The sequence below is a fragment of the Ursus arctos genome, unplaced genomic scaffold, assembly GCF_023065955.2.
Source record: "Ursus arctos isolate Adak ecotype North America unplaced genomic scaffold, UrsArc2.0 scaffold_6, whole genome shotgun sequence".
In the NCBI taxonomy this organism is placed as follows: Eukaryota; Metazoa; Chordata; class Mammalia; order Carnivora; family Ursidae; genus Ursus; species Ursus arctos.
In genome coordinates, this window is record NW_026623078.1 from 82,099,322 (window position 1) to 82,123,327 (window position 24,006).

General features: G+C 50.7%; 1 protein-coding gene across 1 annotated transcript in view; it reads right to left on the reverse strand.

Annotated features, from left to right (window-relative positions):
- FAM135B (family with sequence similarity 135 member B) overlaps positions 1-24,006 on the reverse strand; it is a 177,864-nt gene that overhangs the window by 52,135 nt on the left and 101,723 nt on the right. The gene's annotated exons all lie outside the window — the stretch shown is intronic.

Consider the following 24,006-nt stretch of genomic DNA (forward strand, 5'->3'; position numbering starts at 1 on the left):
CACTTCCCTGCAGTCTTCCCGACACAGGGGACCCTCCGGCCTTTCTCTGCTCAGTATTGTACACAGAGCCTCCAAACGCAGTGAAGAGGCCACGTCACCGCTGTGTTTCTTAACAAGGACCCGCAGACAGCAGATTCCTTAACTGAGGTGACTACAGTCCTACGTCATTCCAGCACAGAAAATACTGAACACTCCACGTGGGAAAGTGCTGGATCCCTCTCTCAAAACATCTCCAGCGCTGGCACTTCCAGTATCTGGTATTTTACTTCCATTTGTTCTTCATTAAAAGCAATTCCCCAAACCGTGTGTAATGTTCAGCAATTTTGTGAGCAGTTGGCAAATGGGATTCTTAATATTTAATCTAATTGAGAACATTACACAACTCACACTGAACAAGCAATTTAGTTGTCCGATCATCATAAAACCCCAAACACCTTTCTGACGAATGTATTTTTACAGTCTAGCTGGAGGAAGGCTCTGTTTTAAAGGAAAAAAAAATACCCTTCTCCAACTCTATCAGCCCTATTTGTTTCTCTTCAAAACCACCAGTCACTACGTATGATGTTATAAAACCGAGAGACGGTGTGAAATGAGTGTCTGGTCCATCATCGGGGTCAAACCAAACTCGAAGCTAGCTCTGCAAACCGTAACCTTGTCAGAGCTGCACCCGTGGACACGCCGAGTCTCTCTGTTAAAAACAATTTTGGAATGCGATGCCATCAATAATGTAAGATTGTTGACAGGATCGGTTCTATAACAAATCAAATGCCTGGTAGAGATTAAGTGCGTTATTTGGTTGCTTCCTAAATAGTAGATACAATGAATAATGTAACATTATTATCATCACGGTTAATTCTATTACTTTTATTGATCCCATTATAGTGTTCCAGAGCGTCATCTCGGTTTTCCTCATCAGCGGATCGCACTCCCGGATTATCGGAGGCGGGCAGGTGGAGCAACGCAAGGGGGCGTTTACGTTCTGTGCGTTGCTTTCAATTTCGTGTAATTCACTTGTGGTTTAAGTGATGGCTTCACATCTTGAAGATTTGGCTTTAGAATCTGGCAGAACTATCTTTTGGGGATAGGCTTTTAGCTTGCTAAGGATCCAACACTGAGGGAGTTTATGTCCCTGGCAAGCTGCTGCTTGTGGATTTAAGCAAGAGAAGGGCAGGTATAGAAGGGAAAAGAAACGGGAGCACAGTGGCAGGCTGTCCAAAACCGTAAGGGCCACGGGCTCACCGAGGAGCAGAGAGAAGGCAGCAAGCCCCACTGCGCTGGGGCCCACTTAGAGGTCAGCACCAAGCAGGCACCACAAAGAACAGGAGGCGCCGATGGACGTGAGCACCCCATCCACCCTGGACGCTGCAGCCGGAAGTGAGCCCCCAACCCGACCTGGAGACTGTGCTTGTGGCCCCCGCTCCCTTACAGAAGCCTCTGCTTCAGAGACCAAAGCCGGCCACTCTCCCTGTGGCTTCACCTGGCCTGGCTTTCACTGCCCAACACCAGCCTGCTCTGACCCTGACACTGGCCTCCCATCCCAGGCTGCCCGCCTCCAGGCTCGGCGCCTTCACGTCCCCCCACCCGTGTCCCAGAGGGCCGGCCAGAGCCCCACACCGACACTCCTGGTCAGCAAGACTCCCTCCCTCTCGGGAGCTACTCTGTCATCTCCTCGACTCAAATGTTGCTGCTAGTCATGCTTCAACTGCGAGGCAGGGAACCTCTTTCGAGAAGCGTTCGGGATGTGTTTGAGCCTGAGTGTGGTGAGTGCCACTACAAACAGCAATATTCCAGAATTCAGGAGAATGCAGGAAGTGCTAACATGGTGCCCAAGTCACTCATGTCTGCATTTGCTCAAGAGTCATTTAGTGGCTGTTGTTTCCGGGCGAGGCTGGGGAATGAAGAGGATTATTGGCACGTGATTTCTGGGTTCGAGGCCCGCGTGGCTGGGTGTGTGCGGCAGCATAGAGACGGATGGTTTGGGTACAGCTCCGTCAGCGCTAGGATCAAGTTACACACAAGGCCACGTGGCCCACAGTAAGGCATCGGCATCCGTCCCAGGCCGGGCGGGGAAATGCCATCTTATTATTTAAAAGAAATCAGCAGGTAAAAGTAGGAGGGGGAACGTTCCATATGTGAAGGGCGACGTTTCGCAGAAGTAAAAATAAAATCGAGATGATGTCAGCAGAGTGAACGTGCGGGGACAACCCATGAAGACGGGTTAGGTCTTGAGGCCGGAGGCAGCACCAGGGCCCCTCTGCTTTGTCACGAGGATGATTTTCAGGTTCAGCAGCTCACGGGAGCCAAGGGGAGACAGCGAGGAGGGAAAAGAATCAAAAGAAAGTGGGTACGTCCAGAAGCTGTGTGTTGTGCAGTGGAAGCATGCGGTGGAAGGGGCCGAGGAGAGGCGTGGAAACGAACATACAAAGACACATTACGGACAGAGTCCGCAGGAGCCCGTCTCTGACATCGGCGTGTGAGAGAAGAAGGGGCCCGGGACGATTCTGAGGTTCCTGGAGACTGGCTCGAATGAGCAACACGGAGCACAGGCCTGGGTCCCAGGAGCAGGGCCCCGGCTGAGGAGACGCAGAGTCTGAGATGAGACGTCCGGAGCCCCGCCCCTGGGGTTGGAATCCCAGCGCCCTCATTCACAGCCTTCCTGACCTAGGGCCAGTTACTGATCTCCGCATGCCTCAGTCTTCCCATCTGTAAAATGAGGGAAATACTAATAGCTTCTTCACAGGGGGCGAGTGAAGAGTAAATCCGAGAACGCGTGCGCAGCCGAAGACAGGCTGGAAAAGAGTAAGAACTGTGCAAAGTTTAGCTAATATTGTTCTACGAAGTGCAAGCATGGGGTATGGCCTGATTATGAGCCACGGAACCACATCCCTTATGTCTGCGAATTCACTGCCGTGATCACTGCAGCCAGCTGGCAAGTAGCACACGGAACACTTGCATCGGGAGGCGTCAATCCAGCAGTTGAAGATGACCACAGCGACAAGCCTCGGCAGGTTACACCCACCCTTGGGGCCTCAGGCTCCCCTTCCACAAGAGGGGTTAACCCACCCGGGGCTGTGATGATATTCAATGGCATACCAGGGCCAAAGGTCTTTGGGCAGAGAGCACAGTGGAACTCAGGGATCGTGTTCCCATTACTCGCCACAGCAGTCCTGACTCTCAAAAAGTGCAGGTCAGGCATCCTGGGAGGGGTGCACGGGCTGGGCACGCTCCCCACCCTGCCTCCACCCTTGAAGGCTCACAATCCAGGGGTGAGGCTGAGCAAAGGCTAGAGTATTCCCTGAAGCCACCAGCAGACTTTCTGGCAGCCACGAGCAAGCAACGGTTTCGTCGAAAGTTCTCCTGGGAAAGTGAATGAGATCAATATGGAACAGGATTCTTTTCTACCCAGAGAAAGCAGCCAGTGAGACAGAAAGAATGGCAGAAGTCAGTGAGGCATGAGATTTATCTCCAGTAATAAATCCTGGAGCAGACGATTGCCACAGGAAAGGGACAGCTGGCAGAGCCCCGGGCCTGCAGACACAAAGCCCGTCTATACCCGCAGCGGTCTGCAGACAAGATTCCAGGAGGGCTGCACTGTTGTGTCTACTTTAAGAATGGGAGGTCCGGGGTGAGTGCTGGTCGGGGGTTGCTGGTCACCAATAAAATTATAAGTGACTCCAACAAAACTGGCTATGAAGCCACTATCAACACTATTTACAGCAACTGGGGGGGGGGAGCGGGGTTCAATAAAAGAGGGCGTATCTACCGCACTCTGGGATCGGACTCTGATTAGACTACACGAGCACTCACGCATCTGGTATTTGCCGAGCGCAGGTGCTCACCCACATGAGGACGGCCACGGCGTGAAGGAAGCCACAGTCTGCCCCGGGGGCTTCGGTCTAGCAGGGAAGGCAGACAACGGTCTCCAATGGGGTGGGCAGTGCACCGCGCGGGCAGCGTGAGAGCAGCGAGCCAGTCTGGGCGGTCAGGCAGAGCCTCCTTGGGAAAGGAGCATTCATTCTGGATCCTGAAAGATGGGCCAGGGGAAAACTGGAAAAGAAGAAAAATCTCTCATGCTCTGCCTTTCTCACTCACTGGAGGAAAGGATGTGGTCATTCCACTGCTTATGTTTGTGAACAAGATGGCACGTGGAAGCTGGCACTGCTTCTATACTGAGCTGAGCAGCTGGTGATGGAAGAGACGCCGGAGGGTAGGAATCAGCTCCCCGAAGTCTCATGTACCCACAGCAACCTTTGTCCTGGCGGGCACTGCGAGAAGTGTGTTCACACAGCAGAAACCGTGTCTTTGGAAGAGAACCGCAAGGCTCATGGTTTTGTAAGGGGGGAAACTGAGGTCTGAGACCCCATAACTAGTGGGTTGCAGAGTTTACCTCGGCTATGGAGTCAACCAAACTTCTTCACTTACTAGCAGTGTGAATTTGGGCAAATAACACCACCTCTCAGTGCCTGTTTGCTGAGGACACCATAGCCTTGTCTGTCAGGGTTCATGAGATCATCGACGCAAGTGTTGGCTGTCACGAACATCGTCATCAGAATTGCCATCGCCTCCTGGCACCCGGCAAGCATGTCACATCGAGTTTGCAAAGCGTTCCTGCAATCTACATTTAAACAAGTGATAACTATATGGAACATGTGCTTTCCGGCTACAGTTACCCATATACCTCTGGATGCTCTTATCTAGACAACAACATGGTACAGTTGAAAGAGCTCTTAGCTTAAGTGTTGGAAGAACTGATTTTGGAATCTCAATAACCTTCTCCATACGATGGGAAAAAATCAGCCTTGCTGCTGTCCTTCCTCACCGGGTTACTCATCTGTTCCCTCCTCACTGCTTTCCACAGGAAAACGGAGTGAGCGTCCTCCCACGTCCAAGGCCCTGGCTATGCAGTGTTCAGAAAAGACACGGTCTCTTCCTCGGAACTTTGGTGGCTATGGGGACAGATTGAGGACAAGATAAGATGTAGAATGTTACTGTGAAAGACCCATGAGAAGAAGACAGGAAATGTAAGGGTTTCTCCTGGGCAGGCTTTTAAGTTGAGAGAATTCTCATTTCTATAACGAGACACTCCCTCTCTTCTAAGCAACAGTGGGACTATCGGTGGAAGGCACATTTAACCTACATCCCTTCATACCGAGGGTAATCGATAGACTCTAATGGATGCAAATTTAGTGTTTATGGAAACATGATAACTGAGATTACTTCCAAAGATGTGAGCAATGAGCCTTTGGCAGAAAACAAAAACCGAATTCAAGCACATGTAGCTGTCGAGTTAACCAAAAACCGTTTGTGCACAGGAGCGAAACCAGTAATAATTCTACTTCTATGACTTCTAATTGTAGCTGGGTTAAAAATAGGGAAAAACTAAAAACAAGGGAGAGAAAACAAGAGACAAGCGCTATCCCTTATTCAATACGCACCACGTGCTGGTCACTGCAAATACACTGACCGTGAGAACAGCGCGTGGGGCGAGCATGACGTTCTGCTGTAACTAGTAAGTACGTTCGTGCAACACACAAAACACACGGGGCAGTCACTTCCGAATTATATGGAGGCGGGCCAGAATTTCCGTTCAAATAACTGCCCTCAGGAAAGACACCTAGCCTCTCAGATCCTCAGTTTCTCCACCTGGAGAATGGGCCTCAGGCTTAGAAATGTTGGCGGATGGTGGAAGACTCAGAAGAGATGATGTTTGCCCAGACTGAACACTGTGTATAATGCAGACCTCCCAACGTGTGCGACAGTCACTGACTCTACACTCGAGAGACCCTGTTCAATGACCCGTCTCCCCTGCGCGTGCGCACACACACCATGTATGAAGAGAATGGTTCCGCATCAGCTTAAGCAACACAGAAACAGCTCACCTGGCATTGGCAATAGGCCCTTCAAGAAAATTAAATTGAACCAAACTAGCAAATAAAACCATTTCTAAGATCCCAACAATAAACCTCAGTTGAAATGAGTTGAACACATTGCAGGTGACGATAGGTATCATGTGCCACTTACCAGGCAGACCTAACACACGTTACACAGGCAAACGCCATTAATAATCACACAGCTGAACACCAGCAATGTGGTCTCCATGGGAACAGAAGGTAATATTACACCACTGTTCTTTGATGGATCTTTTATTATTTCAGTATTTGGAAAGTGATTTTTCAAGATGATAGAAACTATCAAACACATTCAATTATGCATAATGTTGGAGACACAAAGTGTGGGGTCTGGAATATTCCTTTGGTCCTGCTCATTTTTTAGGAAGAAAAGAGGACATCGATGGGGAGAATAGGCTGCTACTTTGGAGAAGGGATCACAATATCCAGTCCTCCTGTGATTCCTAGAATTGCCAAGCCCAGAACCTGCCTCTGGAAGCTTTCATCCCAGAGGACAGACTTCCTGACTTCGGTCATTTTATAAACACCCACCGAGGACCAATGAATGCCCAGAGCCCTAGTCAACTCACGGAGAGCACTCAGCAATCACGTAGTAAAGCATATCAAATCTGGTTAAATATTTGAGATGGAGACTAAGAAAATATCGAAAGAGCAGTTTAAGTTAACACAGGAAAGGCCATACATTCCCTAATTCATCAAAAACAGAAGGAGTCACCCTTGGATTTTCTCCTTCATCTAGACTTATTTATTCTCCCACTAAAATGCCTCCCCCACTTCCTGCTTTTATTCCCTGGGTTAGGTCCCTGCCTGGATTGTGCAAGGGCCTCCTGCCTGTTCTGCTCCCTTCCTCTAGGAGCGACCTGGGTGACAGGTGTGGGTACCCTTGTGCTGGGGATTAGCAGTTACCAGAAACCACGAACGGTGTAACAGCTCATGGGAGGCTGGCCTGTGCCTCACACTATCTTATGTGTTTTAATATATTAACTCATTTACTTCTCACCCCAAACCTGTGAGTTTTCCACAGTGATATTTTTTGTATCTTACAGATGACTTTGCCTCAGATATAGTAAGAATAAGCAACTTGCCTAGAATCACACACAAGCAGCAGCCGAGTTCAGAATGGAACGTAGCCACGTGGCCCCAGAGTCCGTGGTGGGTATATAACTTGGGTTATAAATGTCTGGGTTACCCACAGATGTCAAGAACCTCCTGGGGCTCATGGCTGGATCATCATTCTAGCGGACTCTAGAGACAACCCGCCATTACCTTTAGACCCGGGTTCCTTCTAAATACAGTTCAAACATGACTCTTGTCAGCAGCTGCAGGGCCGTTCCTCCCTCCGGGGCAGCCTGGAAAGGCCCTGCTGGGTTCAGCTGCTAGTAAGAAGCAAGTAGCCTCACTGTGGAGCCTGGAGATTCTGGAGCCTATGTTCATATTCTAGATGCTGCCGCTAGCTGGTTCCATGAGCTTTCTGCACTTTCCTTTCCTCATCCTAAAAGTGACATGAATGATAACCTGGTTCAGAGGCTGTCATTATAATTAAATGAGTAAATCGATGTACAGAGCTTGGAAGTGTATCTGGCACATCAATGACAATAATGATGGTGGTGGTGGTGGTGATCGTGGTGAGGATAAAAGGAAACTATGTGTATATACCTCTAACCCACAAAAGACTTCCAAGAAAATTAATCTAGCTCTCTATGCAAATAGTTCGCGTAGATTTCAGCTCCCGGTTTACAAGGAAACAGGAAAGAGAATAACAGCAACAACATGATCTGCACCAACATCCATGTTTAAAGGTTCTGCCAAGAGGGGGGCTGGAAGGTGGGGCAATTGCTTGAGCCAACAATGAGTAACAGAGACCAAGGTACATTCTCATTTGTAAAATTAAAAATCCACATAAAAACATGAAGTAACAGTTTTCAGACATTGGCCATGAGACTGCATAGACTACAACTGAAGTGAGTCCTACTACCTTCCTAACATACTACCAGCAGGAATTTTCCAGGACATGATGCCAGAAGGTGGAACTTATGCAAATCCAGGAAGCCTCCTTGAGTCAAGGAGATGGGGCTGAGCATTCAGGAGACCAACGGCCCAGAGATCACAAGACGGAGCGCTAGGGATGAGAGCACGGGACAGAATTCCCAGAGCTTGCACACAGCTGGGAATGATGGGCGCGTCCACAGACCAGAGCGGGAGACCTCACGATTCATGGGACGATGGGCAGAGCTCAGAGGGGCACCGTTTCAGCAGCTGAATAAAATTAGCCCTAGAGGAAAGAATTCTCTGGTCCCTCCTAGAAAACCTTAAAAGGAAGAGTGGTAAGGATCAAACTAATTCCAAATAACTTAAACGCGTCCCATAACAAAGCTCTCTGTGTATATATCTTGATATATACGTATTTTTTTATATTTTTATTTTATTTATATAATGAAAATGAAAATGAAATGGTAAACACAATGCCTGACATTGAATCAAAAATTACCAGGCATACAAAGAGCCAGGAAAATACAAGACGTAATGAGGAGAAAAGCCAAAGAGTAGAAACTAAAGCAAAAGTGACACAGATGAAAGGGAAGCTCTCAGCAAAGGGAGTTACAGCGAGGAAAAGGAGGTGAGGTCGCGATGGGAGGTGGAGATGTGGGGAGAAGAAGGAGGAGTTGGGGAGGGAGTGGAGGAGGAGGCAGAAGCAGAAAGAAAAGGGGGTCAGAGGAGCAAACCAACTAAGCAGGGGGAGCAATGAGGGCAGAGAGAGGGGAGAGATGCCTGGCAAGAAGACAGGACAGAGTTAGGGGCAGGACCAGGAAGTGACAAGAAAGGCCATAAACGTGATGATGGAAAGGGTGGAAGAGCATTGCCTGCTCTACTCCTTTAGAACTCTGATCACAATGATAACTTAGGACTTATTGATATAATTAGGTATTTAATATATCCCTCCGAGAGGCCACACCAATGCCCTGCTTGTCTGTGAGGCCAGAACAGCATGTGTCTTCCTCACTGCAGGTCTACTGAAGATGAACACAGTCCCAGAACATACTGAGGTGGCCAAGTTCTTGAATATGTTAAAGAAGAAGAGGGCCTTTACTGGTACTTTACTGACCAGGGGAGACTGAATCTTGAAGGTTTGCTGAATTACTCAAGGACAAATCTAGTCATGGCAGAGTCCAATTTAAATATGGATTTCTTTGCTCCCAGTCCAGGGATTCCTTCGAGCCAGAAAATAAAATTATTTTTTTTGGTAACTCATGCCAAGTCTTCAATTCCTCAGTGAATAGTTATGCTCAAATTATAATTTGTATTTTCTCAGATGGAACAGTTATGGGCACAAACAGGCTCAGGGAGCATTACTACTACATTTAGGAGAAAGAAATGTTCTGTACAAGCTGGAGGTGAGGGCAAGGCCACCGAGGGACAGTGCAGGGCAGCATGGGAGGCTGCTGTCAAAAAGAGGAGGTTCTGGGGGCACCTAGATGGCTCAGTCAGTGAAGCGTCTGCCTTAGGCTCAGGTCATGATCCCGGGGGTCCTGGGATTGAGCCCTGCATTGGGCTCCCTGCTCAGTGGGGAGTCTGCTTCTCCTTCTCTCTCTGCCACCACACCCTGGCTCATGCCCTCTTTCTCTCTCTCTCTCTCTCTCTCTCTCTCAAATAAATAAATAAAATCTTTAAAAAGAGAGAGAGAGAGGAGGTTCTTTACACTGTGGACTAGGTCCTTCCATACACGGATTTCAAGGTTCTGCACCTAGCACACAGGTGTTACACAGAGTCTGCCACATAGGGTTCTCCTCTGCCCCTTTCTATTTGTGTGACCTGAGGCAAGTAAGTTCCTCTCTCTGGAGCCTCAGTTTCCTCGTGAACAAAAGGCAGGTGATGAGGTTTTAGCTCAGAGGGTTATCATGGGCATTAAATAGGATGAAGCGTGGAGGGAGCACCAACTGTCCTGTAACAATGGCTACTCACGTAGGGTCTGTTTGTGGGACAGCTGTTGTTCGGAAGGAATAGCTCCCAGCACCTGTGGTCTCACAGCTCAAAGTCTAACGAGGGATTGGCTAGCAAACAGGCAATGCCAAGGACACACAAAGGTTGCAATGGTAAGAGTAAGCAAGAGTTATCTGGGGCTCAAAGAAGGGCCAGGGGAAAGGAGAGGCATTGGGAGGCTTCTGGAGGAAAGGATGCCTAGGAGAATATGCAGAAGTGTATATGGTGGAGCTTCCACTGCCTTCTTCACAGACACAACGCCAATCCCTGGTCCAGCCAGGAATGTTCTGGAGCTCTGACTCCACGTCAAGCGCTCTAAGTGTGCATTCTCTCTAGCTCAGAGGGGATGAGCTCAAGGACTAGAGTGACAGATCCTGGGTTGGAACCCAAGTGTGTCCGACTCCGAAGTCTGTACCTGTTGGTCCATTCTAGGAGACCTCAACCAAAGGATGCATCACAATCGCTTGGGAAGATTTTTTAAATATTGTGGTCTAAACCTCAACCTAATGGTGCTGAATCAAAATCCCTGGCAGTAGAGCTCAGATTGCCATATTTTTAAAAGGCTCCCCAGGAAATTCTGCTGTGCACTCCTGGTTTATAACTATTGCTCCTTCCCCAACTGCAGGGGGCAGTCCCTGAGAGGCTGTCTCTGCCGATGGCCTGGCACCATGTGCAAGGTTGTTTACCATCACCGAGCTACTAAGAGGTACAAATTTGTTGGACTTGTGATGTCTATATGTATGTTAACATATACACTGACAGCAGGGAAGCTGTGAAGCTTGACAGACATATGTTGGCAGTGGGTAGACCTGGTTTGACAAGGTAGGTTTGATAGGCTGAGCTGAACGACAGACTCTCCTGAGCCAGCTTATTAGGGGGTGTGGCACACAGGCCAGCCTTGAGGCTGTCTCAATTTCTCTCTCTTCCTCTCAAACTGCAAGCTGATCTTTAGTCCCGGGCAAGACCGGGAAAAGGAGGAAGGAGGGCAGAGGGCAGTTAGGCCTTCCAGTGCTGCCTGCATGGCGGGGAGAGGCTGTGATGACCCCCTGGTTCCCAGGACTCTCTCCAGCCATCTGCCTGCAGTGTCTGCCCTGCCTGGGCTACCTAACATCTCAGACCAAGGCGCGAGAAGCAGGGGCCTCGGGGAAATGAGGGTGCGCTGTCCTGCTCCTCTGTTCACTGGGTTCAAAACAGAACATGGCTACTTGTGTGGAAATTGCTTCATTTCTCCTGCAAATATAGCTGCACGTGCCCGTGTAGGCATTCCCATGTGCATGAGTGTGCACACCACTCTCACACGGCCGTCCACAACACTGTTGCCCAACAGGCTCTCAGTTGCTGTGTGTTTTCATTACTGGAGGTAATCATTTAAGAGGGTCACTGAGTTCATATCCTGTGTGCTCTCTCTCTCTGCATTACACCTGCTCTGTGTCCCCCCTTGGGTACCCTCGGCACAGAGCCTGTGAGAATGAGTCTAAACGAATCACCACCAAGGATGTCTGGACCAAGCACTGGAGACCTTCTGGGATCTGGCTCCTCTTCCACTAAACCCCACCGTGCACCCTGCATCTCATGACCACACTAGATGGGTTTTGTGCTCAGACTTCTGGTCTTTGGTATACATGGGCGCCTTTCTCCGGAGAACCGCAGTTACAGTCAGGGTAGGTCTGACAGTGCTACAGTAACAACTAGCCCTGAGCTCTCAGTGCACAACCCTGCGGGAGCTCAGTCATCACCCACACGAAGGCCACTGTGGGTTAGCAGTGTTGTGGGCTGTTTTCCTGTAAGCAGGGACTCAGGGTTCCAGGGGCATCTCATCTCGGGACACTCCCAACCTTTGCCATGCTCTCTTCAAAGGCACCGCAGAATGAACGGATAGCCCGGGGCATCACGCAGAATATTTTTAAGGGACAATTCTCAGGTATTCCACGGGCTTGAACCCAGGCATATGGTCCTCAACGAACTGCCAGGGAGGCTTGGCAAACATCTGCACGTGTGCACATTAAGAGAAATGGCGTTGGTGAGGACACAGCCAGTTGGCCACCTCTGCCGTCCTGATCACCACCCCTGCTTCACTCTTCTCCCTGCACCTACACCACCCTCACGTGAGGGGGCGGCCCTGGTCACAGGCATTCACTGCCTCGTATTCCGGCTGTAGGGTTTCTGGGTGGTGGAAGGTACTGTTGACCCTGGATCAGATATGACTCTTATTATTCCAACGACCGAAGACGTACGGATATAAATTAACTGGCCTTCACAACAGGCAGTGGTGGAAACAGGAAGCAGTAACTGACACGGACACTCCCACAAGGGATGGAGAAGAGTGGGGGACGCACGGTAGACGGAGGTCTGTAGGTTTCTAGGCGAGGCACAAATTCCATGGTGGGCCTCTCCGGCCCATCCCCCTGGACCCATGCAACCCCTGGTCCCTGGGTCTGCCTTCTGGGAGGCTGCGGTGGCAGGGGAAGTGTGGTCCCTGGGGGACGCATGCTGGGAGGGAGGCCCACGGGCTCAGATGAGCCCTGCATAGCCCAACAGTCTTGTAGTCCAAGCTTGTGGTTTCTCCAGCAACACAATTTTCTTGAAAATTCAGTGGGTTGTCAATCTATTTGTTTCCAGTCTTCCTTGTGCTCTTAAGGCTGCTGCATTTCTTTGTTGTTATTTGGTTGTTTGTTTGGTTTTTGCCCCCAGGTCTCTATAGAAACCAAGTAGAAGCTGACTTGAACCTTTCTGGGTCGCTATTAGGAGAGCTGAGGCATTAATCTGGTTTTTGCCTCGAGCCACTGTCACTTTATTCAACTAAGAAGTGTTCTTGGGGTCTGTCAAAGTTTGTGTTCAGTTTTTTGTTTTTAAAATAACCTTAATGTGTTTGTTCAAAAAGAAGAGGCTTTTCCACCTCTGCCGGTCCCCAGGTGTCCACACGGGTTTCTCCGTCCCCTTCTAGAACTGTGTGAAGGACAGCTGACCCTTCCCCGAGCCCGCCGTCTCCGTGAGCCCTCACCAAACGCAGCTACAGGGAACGCAGACGCACGGCTGACGTTCTGTTTCCCATCCTCTTTCACGAGGCCAGCGGTTCCCAGGCAGGGGACGCGTGTCAGCGTCTAGAGACGTTGGGGGCTGTCACAATGGAGGAGTGGGTGCCATTGACATCTACGCGGCAGAAGCCAGGGGTGCTAAGTCACCCTGAAGCACGCGGGGCAGCCCCCAGCAGAGAATTACCCCCAAATCCCAAATATCAGTGCTGCCGAGGCTGAGGACGGTCGGCCTTCCGCGTTCTCAGAGCTGACGGTTTACAAGCGCTCTGCCCCCGTGTCACGCGGGTCCTCGTGCGTGTCTGCCAACCGCGAAGTCTCCACTTCGGGATTCCTGACCTCTCCGCTTCACGCCACGCTTTTAGGTTTTTGCTAAGCCCAGACCATAGAAAGCAACAGTGTTTTTCTTTAAATAACTGCTGTGATAAGCAAGCCATAAATCTCGGTTACCGCACATCATTTTTTTTGTTTGTTTGTTTTTTGTTTTCCCAAAGTCTGATACTGGTCAGTGGGTCTCCTGTGTAGCTCTCCTCCAAACGGTGTCTCCTCGTCCCGGTTCTTTTATTTTGTGCCACCGTAGTCCCAAACACGTGACTCCTGAAATCACCATGGAAGAAAGGAAGCCCAGAGGATCAAGCAAGATGCTTGGAGAGTAAGGAGGAAAGAGGCTTGTATCTCTTCTGTCCCCATTTCATTGACTGGAGCCAGGTCTCACAGCCTCCAGCGAATTGCAGGTGTGGCTGGGAAATGTGGTCCTCAGGTGTGGCTGGAAGAACACGGGGTATGTGGGAGCCACTCCCAGATCCCTCCACACCCTCCCCACACACACACCGAGGTTCTGCATCTCCGGATTTAGCCCATCTGCCTGGACCATCTCTGCCGGGGGGCACAGCACCTTCTCTGGCGGAAACCTGTTCTTAGAGGCTTGAAATCCTGGCTCCCGTGACGGTGCCCCTTCCGCGGAGACCACATTAAATAGAAAAGGCCTGTTCTACACCCACTGGCTAATATCTGCCCAGCTAGGTGGCAAGAAAGACCAACATGAATTCTTAGTATTCTGGGTAAAGTCAGCTACCGGCTCTCACCGTTGAGCAAGAAGTGGTTCAGAGATTTTGGACTCATGTTTGGAGTGAAACATTTCATGCTCAGACCTGGTTTTCAAATTCACACAACGCTGGACGTATCTTTGCAAGAGTCAGATTAACACCTGCCAAGGGCCGTTGAGACTCGAACTCTGCTTCCTCTCTTAACCACCACCTTGAGAGCACGGCAGCGTGTGGGGTGCTGGCTGGAGCCCAGCCACCCTGTGGGGGAGGTTGAGGGAGTGCCGGACAGCGGCTACCCCAGCTGTGCCGTGTGGAGCCCCAAACTCCCCGCCACGCGCCATCGGGGTGCTTCACATCCATGCCCTGCTTGCTCATCACAGTCACCTGGGAGCTCAGCCTGCTACCCTTAGCGCACAGTTTGCAGGTTCCTGCAGGGGGCAGCTTCCCTCCCCACCCGAGGATATCCATCCGTCTCTCAGTCACCAGGTCCCAGCCCGGGGCTGCAGCATCTTCATCACATCACTTTTTCCCACCCCAGGGCCTTTGCCACAGCACACAGAGCTCAAACATTCTTCCTCTTCCAGGACCATGTTAGTCCATAGGTTGCCTCTTCGGTGGATGAATGGGAGAGAGGGAAGGTCCCTTTTCTGGATGGACACAGCCCTATGGATGGATGCCCGGCTTGGCAAGTGGAGAGTGGGTGGGATTTCAGCCCCAACTCATCTGCTCTGCCAGGTGTCTTTGTGTAGTGTGCTACTTGCACAACTGTACAGGGCAGCCTTATGTCCCCCCTCACCTCTGGCTGTGTTTCATCCTTTCACATCACAGCCTAAATTTGTCTTGCTCAGGGAAGCTCCTCTGTAGGAAGACTAGGCCAGGTTCTGCATAACAGCAGCTCCTTGACATTCATGACAATATTATTAAGTAATGATTGGTGTGTTTTCTTGAATGTATACCTTGTTCCTAGCTCAACTCCCAGAGTCTTGGCTGCATTGAAGGTTAGATATGCAATATGACGTTTACAAAGGGAAGGATCAAATACAGATTTGGGACGCACATCAGCCTGAATGCCAGTGTCTGGCTCTCAAGCTTACTCATTTTCTCCCATGACCTCCTCCACGTGGCAATGGTACCTGTTGCTGGCTTCTGAGCACGTGAGCAACGGAGGCGATTGTCATGTGAGTACCTGGCAGGCTGCTGGCAAGCTGGACAACATCGAACAGCGACGGCATCTGCCCAAGAGGCCACCTCTGTCCGGTGTCTGGATAGCGCATGGAGCCCTGACCTCTCAGCCCCTAATCCTCCCGACTTAGACTTCCACGGGACATGCTGTGACATCCCTAAGGAGGGCACACCCAGGAAAAGGGCAAGGAGCTCTGGAGACTGGGAGCCCACTCCCAGAGTCCCCAATCCTGTTTCCGCTTAAAACTCTGGTTCCTGAGCAAACCTGTCATCTGTCTCCTTCCTCAAGGCGACAACTGTGATTCATCCTAGGAAAGAAGGGTAAAATCCCCTTGGAGAGTTAATTTAGTTGGGAGCATTCAGATGAACGACTGTGCCCTCATGGAATGCTTTTAAGTGGAGCAAAGTGACTTGTGAAGCAATTATTACATTCAGACAAGACAGCAGAGGCCTGTCCAAAGTGCAAATGTAGGAGAGACAAAATAGTGGGTTAGGGTATCTGAGTAGTCAAAGAAGGCTTCACAGCAGTGGTGACTGCTAGAGTGGATTTTGAAGGATAAATAGGAGTTCTTCCGGGGAAAGAGTGATGAAAGAAGTGAAAGAAGGATATTGTAGGCAGAGAGAACAGCCAATGTCCCCTTCTTTGAGTTAAATGCTCATTTAAAAAATGTAAATGCCTAAAGTGGGGTCATCCAAAATGGATGACCTCAGCCATTCACACTTTAGCGTGAATCACATTTGCCAGTTCTTCTTATGAGGAGCTAGCTCACCGTGGAGCCCTGACGCCCCATGACACACAGCCCCCATGTGTGCTTATTGTTCAAGTTCCCTCCATTCTACTTTAGTCACAGCCAAGACATCCATTCTCTCTCTCCTCCGCCTGCCTCACCTCCACTTTGCCCAGGCCTCTACTGCACTCACCAGCAGACCACTGCAACAGACTGCGACCTTCCCTCTCTGCCCCAGCCCTACCTCTGCCAATCAGTCCTGGCCAGAACAGCAGGAAGGAGGACACCTCCGATTGCGCAGATCCCCTGCACGCGACATTGCCGTGGTAAGCAGGTTTACAGGGTTCCCGAGGATCGGGACACTGGTGACCTTCCCAGCCCCGTGTCTGGCCGCACTGACCTCCCTGGAGTCCCCCAACGTGGCACGCCCTTTCCCTCACTGCCCTCTGTCCCCCCAATGCTACTCTTCCTCACCCCTCCCACACTGACGATTCATTCCTTTGGATTCAGATTAGAGCTCCTTCCCTCCGGGGAGTGTTTCTGGACTGCACCCCAGTGTCGGGAACCTAGCCCTGCTCAGCGCTTCACTAGTGGACCACCGGCACCACCGGCACCACCAGCAAACGGCTGATTCCTGCAGCGCTAGTCCCGGTCTGGAGTCTGCATGTCTCTCTGGGCTGCGCGTGCCCACTCCAGCACGAGGGCGATCGAATTACGTGCTCTGTAGAAACATGTTAAGTAAAGCAATAAATGAAGTTTCAAGGAAAGGACATTCTCTCTTTTAAAAATGGTGGGCCAGGGGCACCTGGGTGGCTCAGTCGGTTAAGCATCTGACTCTTGATTTTGGGTCAGGTCATGATCTCAGGCTGGTGAGATCGAGCCCTGCATCAGGCTCTGTGCTGGGCATGGAGCCTGCTTAATTTTTTTCTCTCTCTCTCCCTCTGCCCGGCCCCACCTTTCTCTCTCCCTCTCTCTCTAAAAAAGAAAAAAAAAAAACAGAACAAAACAAAAAGGAGCCAAAGGATTTGGAAGACCCCTATTAGTGTCTGGCTTTGGAAGACAAAGGACTTAAGAAACCACTAGTCCACGGCAAGAGACGATACAGATTTAGAGTCCTACACCGTGTCCCCTGCTTCAAGTCCCTCCCTCCAGGAAGCTCTCCATCAATCACCCCGAGTAGTAAGCCCTTTTCTTCAGTGCTCCAGCCAACTACAACACCGGAGACGAATTCTTTCTTAATGTTTATCTCCTGTCAAATTACTTTTTCAATCTCTTTCTTTTTTCTGGCTAAATTGCAAACTCCACGAGGGTAGGTCTGGGGCTGACTTGTTGACGGTCCACTCCTCGTCCACCTGAGTTAAATATAACCACTGTCTCAATGAGAGCACAAAGCATGGCTTGGGCTCAGGTTCCTCAACCGCAAAAGGGAGCTGACGCCAACAGAGACACCTATCACCACCCGTGCGCTCGGCGGTGAATGTGCAGGCGGCCGCCCACTTACTGGGAAGGTTCCAGAACAGAGCAGGTGAAAGCGATTCAAAGGCGACACAAGGTGAGTGCCTGACGCAGTGGGACCTGAGCACGTATCCAGGCCCCACCAGGGACCAGGGACCAGCTGCCCTACTACTGACAACTCTCCGAAGTTACTAGAATACCTCTATGATGTGAATCTATTCCAGGAGCCATGAGGAAGCACAGTAAAAACGGTCAGCACAGAGCCTAACACATGTCACTTAGCTGACATAATTATGTTAAATGGTGAACGTGATGTGTGGTGACATTATCACACCATCCCTGGGGCAGGTGGGGCGGGGGCGGGGGGAGAAGAGGAGGGGAGAGGGAGTGGGGAGAAAGAGATGCTCTCAGGAGGGGAAATATTTTTCCCCTCCTGAGTCCCAGGCAAACCTTACAGGGTGAACACGTTTCATTCTCCCCTTTAAGAAAAGAAGAAGAAACAGAGGCTCAGAGTGGTCACGTGACTTGCCAAGCTCTCACAGATCATCTGCGGCAGAACCTGACCTTAGCCCTGCCAGGTTTCTGTACTCAAACCCAGTGTGCTTGCCTGTGCACCTTGCTGCCCACTCGCCCGGTGATCACTCAGCCTGTGTCGACAGGGTGTCCGCTGCACTGAGGACAGGGCGAAAACACAGGGCAGTCTGGGAAGGGATGCTCTGCCCCATCCTGGCCCCAACCTGACATCGCATCGCGCCTAGAAACTCCAGAGAGGAAGAAGGCCTCCGAAGGCAGGCGATGCGGAATAAAGGCAGTTTTTACTAATGAACAGGATTGTGCATATATAAGCAATACTGCAGACTTTTGCACGAAAAGTCCATTTTCAGGGGTTTATATTCTTTTGAGGAAATGACCCGTGGCATTTCGCCGGATTCATACGCACATGAATGCAACGCCCCAGAGAGTCAAAGCCCATCACAGCCTGTGCCAGAGAGCGACTTGCTAGTTGTTTTGCAAGATTTTAGTAAATCAGATAATCGTTTAAATGAGAAAGCTTTAAACTATTTAATTCTGGTGGAGAGAGTAAGTACAATAGGGCTTGACATCTTAATTCCTGAAACAGCAGACATCATCAAACACGTTTTTTAAACCATAACACAGGTTTTTCTTTAAGTAACTATTGTGTTTTCCTGGTGACTTCTGAGTGTTCCCCAGGTATTTAACCTTAAAGAGTGTGCTGCTCACAGATTTCAAACAGTTGTTCCTCTGCACCCAACTCTCTCCCCCCCACGTCGAAGCCTGTGCCGCACGCTCCCTCCCCGGGCAGGCGTCACGCTGGGGAAATGAGCTGTAGCAAAGCATGGGAACAGATAGAGAGCTGAGTTCTAGGTGTGCACCTGCCCACCGCGGGGAAATTATCTGGGTGTACTGGGCTCTCTTCTGCATGTCTGTCATCAGGAAGTAAAAATGGCGACTAATCGTAATTGTTCCCAGAGCCGAATTATGTCTTTTGTGGGCCCCAGACACTTTTCATCTGTTAGAAAATATATTTAAAATTCTATTTTCATGACTGCATCGGTATAATTACCTATCATCTAGCTCGGTAGCTATTCACACACTTCATTTTGATTTTACAAGACGTTAAAACATTCCATCGGTCCCCAAAGTATAGTGCGTCCTGGGTCTACGGTGTCTGAGGCTAAGTCGGCAGTGGTCACTCCTCATATGTGATCGAGAGCCTAACGCTACACCATCTCTCTTCATCCACACCTCCAACACTAAGGAGCAGCTGCAGTGTGCCAGCAACCCAGACGGCCACCGAGGGCCACAGAATGAGGATGCCCACCAGGTGGGGGCTGAGGCTGCCATTCCCATGCGTGCTGTGTCACCAACTCCTTGTCCCGTCCCTGAGACACAGTAGGTGCTCGATGGGTATCTGATGAGTGAATAGACCAATGGTAGCATCTCTGCTCAAGGAGACGTCACACGCCAGAGGTGATCTAACGACGTGTTCACAGCAATAATGAATGTCTGGGCCTTAGCTATGGGACTCTGGATTCTCGTGCAAGGAATATGAGGATGTTTACAATCACGAGCGAGGGTAAATTGAAACCAAGGGTCAAGTACAAAGAACCCAAGAAACATGGAGGCAAAGAGATAAAAAGAGAAGCATGCCTAGGAGGTGGAGATGTCTGTCTGGAAGTCAGCTCTGTGCCTCAGTTTCCATCCCCATCCAACCCCACCAGATCCGTGCCTGCTGTTCTGTCATTCTCCACAATCCGACTTAAAAGGGAAATGAGTCCAGAGCTGTATTCTAGAATATTCTCTCAATGACATGCTCCTGGGTCTGGAAAGCATGTTTTAAGACACGCTGAGGATGGAGGGGTTTCACTTTGGTGGCCAATACATTCATCTCAGACACATTCATCTGCTCCGCACGGCTCCTGTGATTTCCACGGCTGAGGCAAGGACCCGGGAGGCCCAAAATACCAGCTAGAACACATCTGTTGGAAAATGAAATGCCTCACAGTCTACTTGCAAGAGCTTCCATTCTCTTTCGTTCAGAAGTTCTCGGATTCCACGGCTTCTGACACCTGTTCATTCAACAAAGGCCTCCCGTGCACATGTGCTGCGAGAGACACACGGAGGCAGACAAAATGGAATCATGCCCAGCCTTGCAGTGTGGGAGTCCGTGCCCCTTCTTTGCTTAACCATTAACCTCCTCGGGGCTAAAGACTGGGTAGAGAGAGGGCAAGAGGCTGCCTGGCTATGTGACTGCAGGGCTAGAACTTCACCTCCGTCCCAGGTTCCTCATCTGTAAAAGGAAATAGGACACAGCGGTCGAGGAGACGGACGGAGCCCTTGTGCGTCCATGGCTTAACAGAGCAGGTGTTCGAACATTCGATGTGAAATGACTGGCATCGCACATTACACACTAGTGCAGACTTTTAAACCTTCAATCACTGCTTTGTCTCATGCACCCGGCCCCACGACCCACTGTGGGAGAGACCCAGGTGCGTTCACACTAGCCCTGCCTCACACAGTAGAGCTAAATACGTGACCAACAGATGAGCACATGACACACTCACGTCCCTGCCCACAGAGGCCGAGCTCTGAGGACAAAGAGAGTCCTAAAGCCTGTGCCTCTCCACCAGGCGCTGCCATCCTGCCCCCAGGGAGTGGAACAACCGTAGGATTTCAGTGATGCTGGGATGGGGGGGGTGGCTGGAGGGAAAAAGGGGATTATTCGGATTTGGATTCCTGATTTTCACTGAGAGCTAGCCAGAGCCTGAACAATTTACTAAGTGATAGCAGATTTCATGTGTCCATTTTGCCAGGCCACAGTAGCCAGCTCCTTGGTCCAGCTGTTCTAGGTGTTTCTGGAGTTACGTTTTAGAGATCGGCATTTAAATCATCTGACTGAGGAAAGCAGATTATCCTCCATGACGTGGGTGGGCCTTATCCAATCAGCTGAAGATCTTCATAGAAAGACTGACCACCCCCTGCCCCACCACCACCAAGAAGAAAGCATCTGGTCACTACTGCCTTTGGGCTCAAACTGCAACTCGTGTGTGGGTCTCTAGCCCACGGGACTAACCTGATGATTTCGGACTTGCCAGCCTCCATAATCGCATGAAACAATCCCTTAGAATAAATCTGTGTGTGTGTGTGTGACTGTGTACACATGCACACACATCCTTCTGGTTCTGTTTCTCTGAAGAATCCGGACTAATAAATCAAGCACGTATCAGATGCCCCAGTTGCACCAGGCGGTGACAGGGATATCACAGGGAAAACAACAGAGAAAGGACTGAGGGGGTGGGGCCCCGCAGGAGCTCATCCAATCCTCTTTATGCACATGGGAAAACTGAGACCCAGAGAGGGCAAGAGTCTGACTCGAGGTCACATAGCAGGTTAGTGCTGAACCCAAGAACAAAACCACACCTAAGACCCTTCCTTCAGTGTCCGACCCACAAGACCACATGGGGGCTTCTGGAGTAACACTCAATTTAATTATGTGGATAAACTAAAAGAAAAATAATCCAACAGAGGGTTTTACCAAGCACTTTGTGCCAGGCTCTACGCTCCAGGCTTTTTAATATGCTTATTTCATTTAATCTTCTCAGCAACCCTGCAAGGCAGGCATTAGTGTCCCTTTTTGACAGATAAGCCGCGAATCAGAGAGGGGAAATAATTCCCGTAGGGCAAAGCTGCTGGCTAGGGATGGGGAGGGGATGCGGGCTCCAGCCTCCTGGGTGCCTCAGGAAAGAGTGGGGCTGCATGCAGGGACGGTGGGGGGGGGGGCTCGGCTAATGGGAAAGGGACCCTGGCCTCCCGTGATTTTTCACAGGTCAGCTCCTTTGGCTCTGGAACTCTAGTTTCTGCAAAAGTCTTTGCACAGAAAGGCTTATTTTGAAGGGAACACCTGGTGTCTAATCCAGCGGATGCTGCCGTCTGCGTGGATCCCCATGTTATTTGCTAATGCACTGGGCTTCTTGGGGATTTGGATGCACGGCTCCTTAGGGGAGGAAGGGGGAGTGGATTTTATTCTCTGCTTGGCAGCCCTTGCCTGGTGGGAAGGCACGGGCTGGGTGTGCAGCACTGAGCCCGCATAATTGGATGGGACCCAAATTGAAAATACACAGGAAAAGAATCAGGTCCTGAAAATAACCCATTGAGCTAAGCTCCATGAGCAAGTTCACTGCTGAGCACCCACAAATAAGCCATTTTATCTGACTCTTGTAAAAGCCAGGGATGTCTTCTTTGACACACATCCCCAAAAATAGCCAAGAAAAGCAATAGAAGGGGGGAAAAAAACTATACTGTATCATGTGCCTGCTATGGGTCTATTTTTGTACTGTCTTTATACATATTAACTCCTGAGATCCTCTCTAAAAACAGGTATGATCCCATTCTCGGGTTGAGAACTTGAGTTTCCAAGGGTGAGTCAAACTCCGCCAAGTCACATGGGGCTAAGGAGCATGGCAGGCGTCTGAGACCATAATCTTCTCTCTCCCATGTCACACCGTCTCAGGGCAGGGATCCGGCTGGGTCACGCTCAGCCTCTCAGATGCCACGGAGTCAGTGTGCCCTGCCCCAGCATGCCCCAGTTCCAGGGCTCTGAACATTCTCCAAGGGCAGCCTTGCATGGTGCTGGCCTGGGCACGTGATGCTGAGTGAGCCGGCCTCTATCCCCAGCCGCTCGGACCCCAGTGGAGGACGGACAGAGATGCCTAGAGTTGCACGTGGAGGAACCATCTGAGAGAGAGAATTTCCTCCTAGGAAATCAGCGAGTACTTCTCAGAGGTGGTGGCGTCAGAACGAGGCATCAGAGGATGTGCGTAAGACTTCCTTCTGGGATACACTGATCATAACCGTCCTCATAGGCTCCAGTGCACCGAGCAAAAGCCCTGTTTTGGAATATGCATCCAAAATGCTTTGAATTGATCTAGGGCCTCTGATATTCCCTCATGTCCTATGCCGCATTACCTGGAAAATGGGCTGAGCTGGAGATTTTGCAGGAGATCTCCTGGGGAGGCTCTGGGGCCAGCATATGTGGGGAGTGATGAGGACCCAGCTGAGGGAGTAGTGGTGCTGTGATGAGGTCACAAGGGAGCTTTCAGGCCACCCACAGGAGTCTGGAGCCAGGCATGGCCTGCAGCAGGGAGTCAGGGCTGATCCAGGACAGCACGCAGCAGCCACTAATTATGAAGGGTCAGTGTGTGGCCGTGGGGAGGCAGAGGGAGCTGGCAGTCCCTGCCTTCCACTCATGCCCAGGCCCTGAAGCCATCCATGTGCATGAAGTAATGCAGACACATCCCCCCCCGGGCTGGCCGGTCCTCCCCCTTCTACTCCCTTGTTGCTCTCTGCTGGGTCCGTATCAATACTGAAGACATGGGTTCCTAGAGGCTCAGTGGCTGCCCGAGGTCCTGCATCTACAGGTTCAAGGCAGTTCTATTTGGCTTTAAAGTCTGCTCCTTCTGGGCACAGAGCCCTGTCCTGGGTCTGGGTTGCCTGTCCCGCAGAAGGGTCACGGCAGCTCTCTCCTCAGCTCCTCATGGGAGATCAGGGACACGGAGGCTCGGACCAGATGGGCACGTGACTGAGGGCAGCTTCTGCAGCCGGGCCTCCTGGCTGGGGCGCAGGCCGGGAGAGCTGACGTCACCGGAGAGCCAGCAGAATGCAGAACCCGCTATGCCGGATGCCGTGAGCAGGGAGCGGGGCTGCACAGGACAGGGTGGTGCCTCTTTGGGGGCAGGGGCTGGGCAGGCTGAGCGTGGAGTGGCCTTTCTGATGTGGGTGGGCATCACCCAACCAGCTAGGACTCTGAGTGACAGAATGTCCTCTCTCTGCCCGCCTTCCAGCTGGGACCCCAGTGTTCTCCTGTCTGCACGCTCGAGCTCAGGCTGGAACCCCACCACCGGCTCGGCTCTCCCGGGGCCCCTGCCTGCAGGGGACAGATCTAGGGACTTCTCAGCCTCGCCCTAAACATGTGAGACAACCCTTTTCAACAGATCTCTTTATATATATATTGCATATACATAAACATTTCAATGCTCGTTGGAAATACTATAATCTGTTCCTCCGTCTATCTCTTGTTGGTTCTGTTTCTCTGGAGAAGCCAGACTAATGCGGGCTGGTTATTTCTGAGCAGGTCGCTGATTAATCCTGTGTCGGC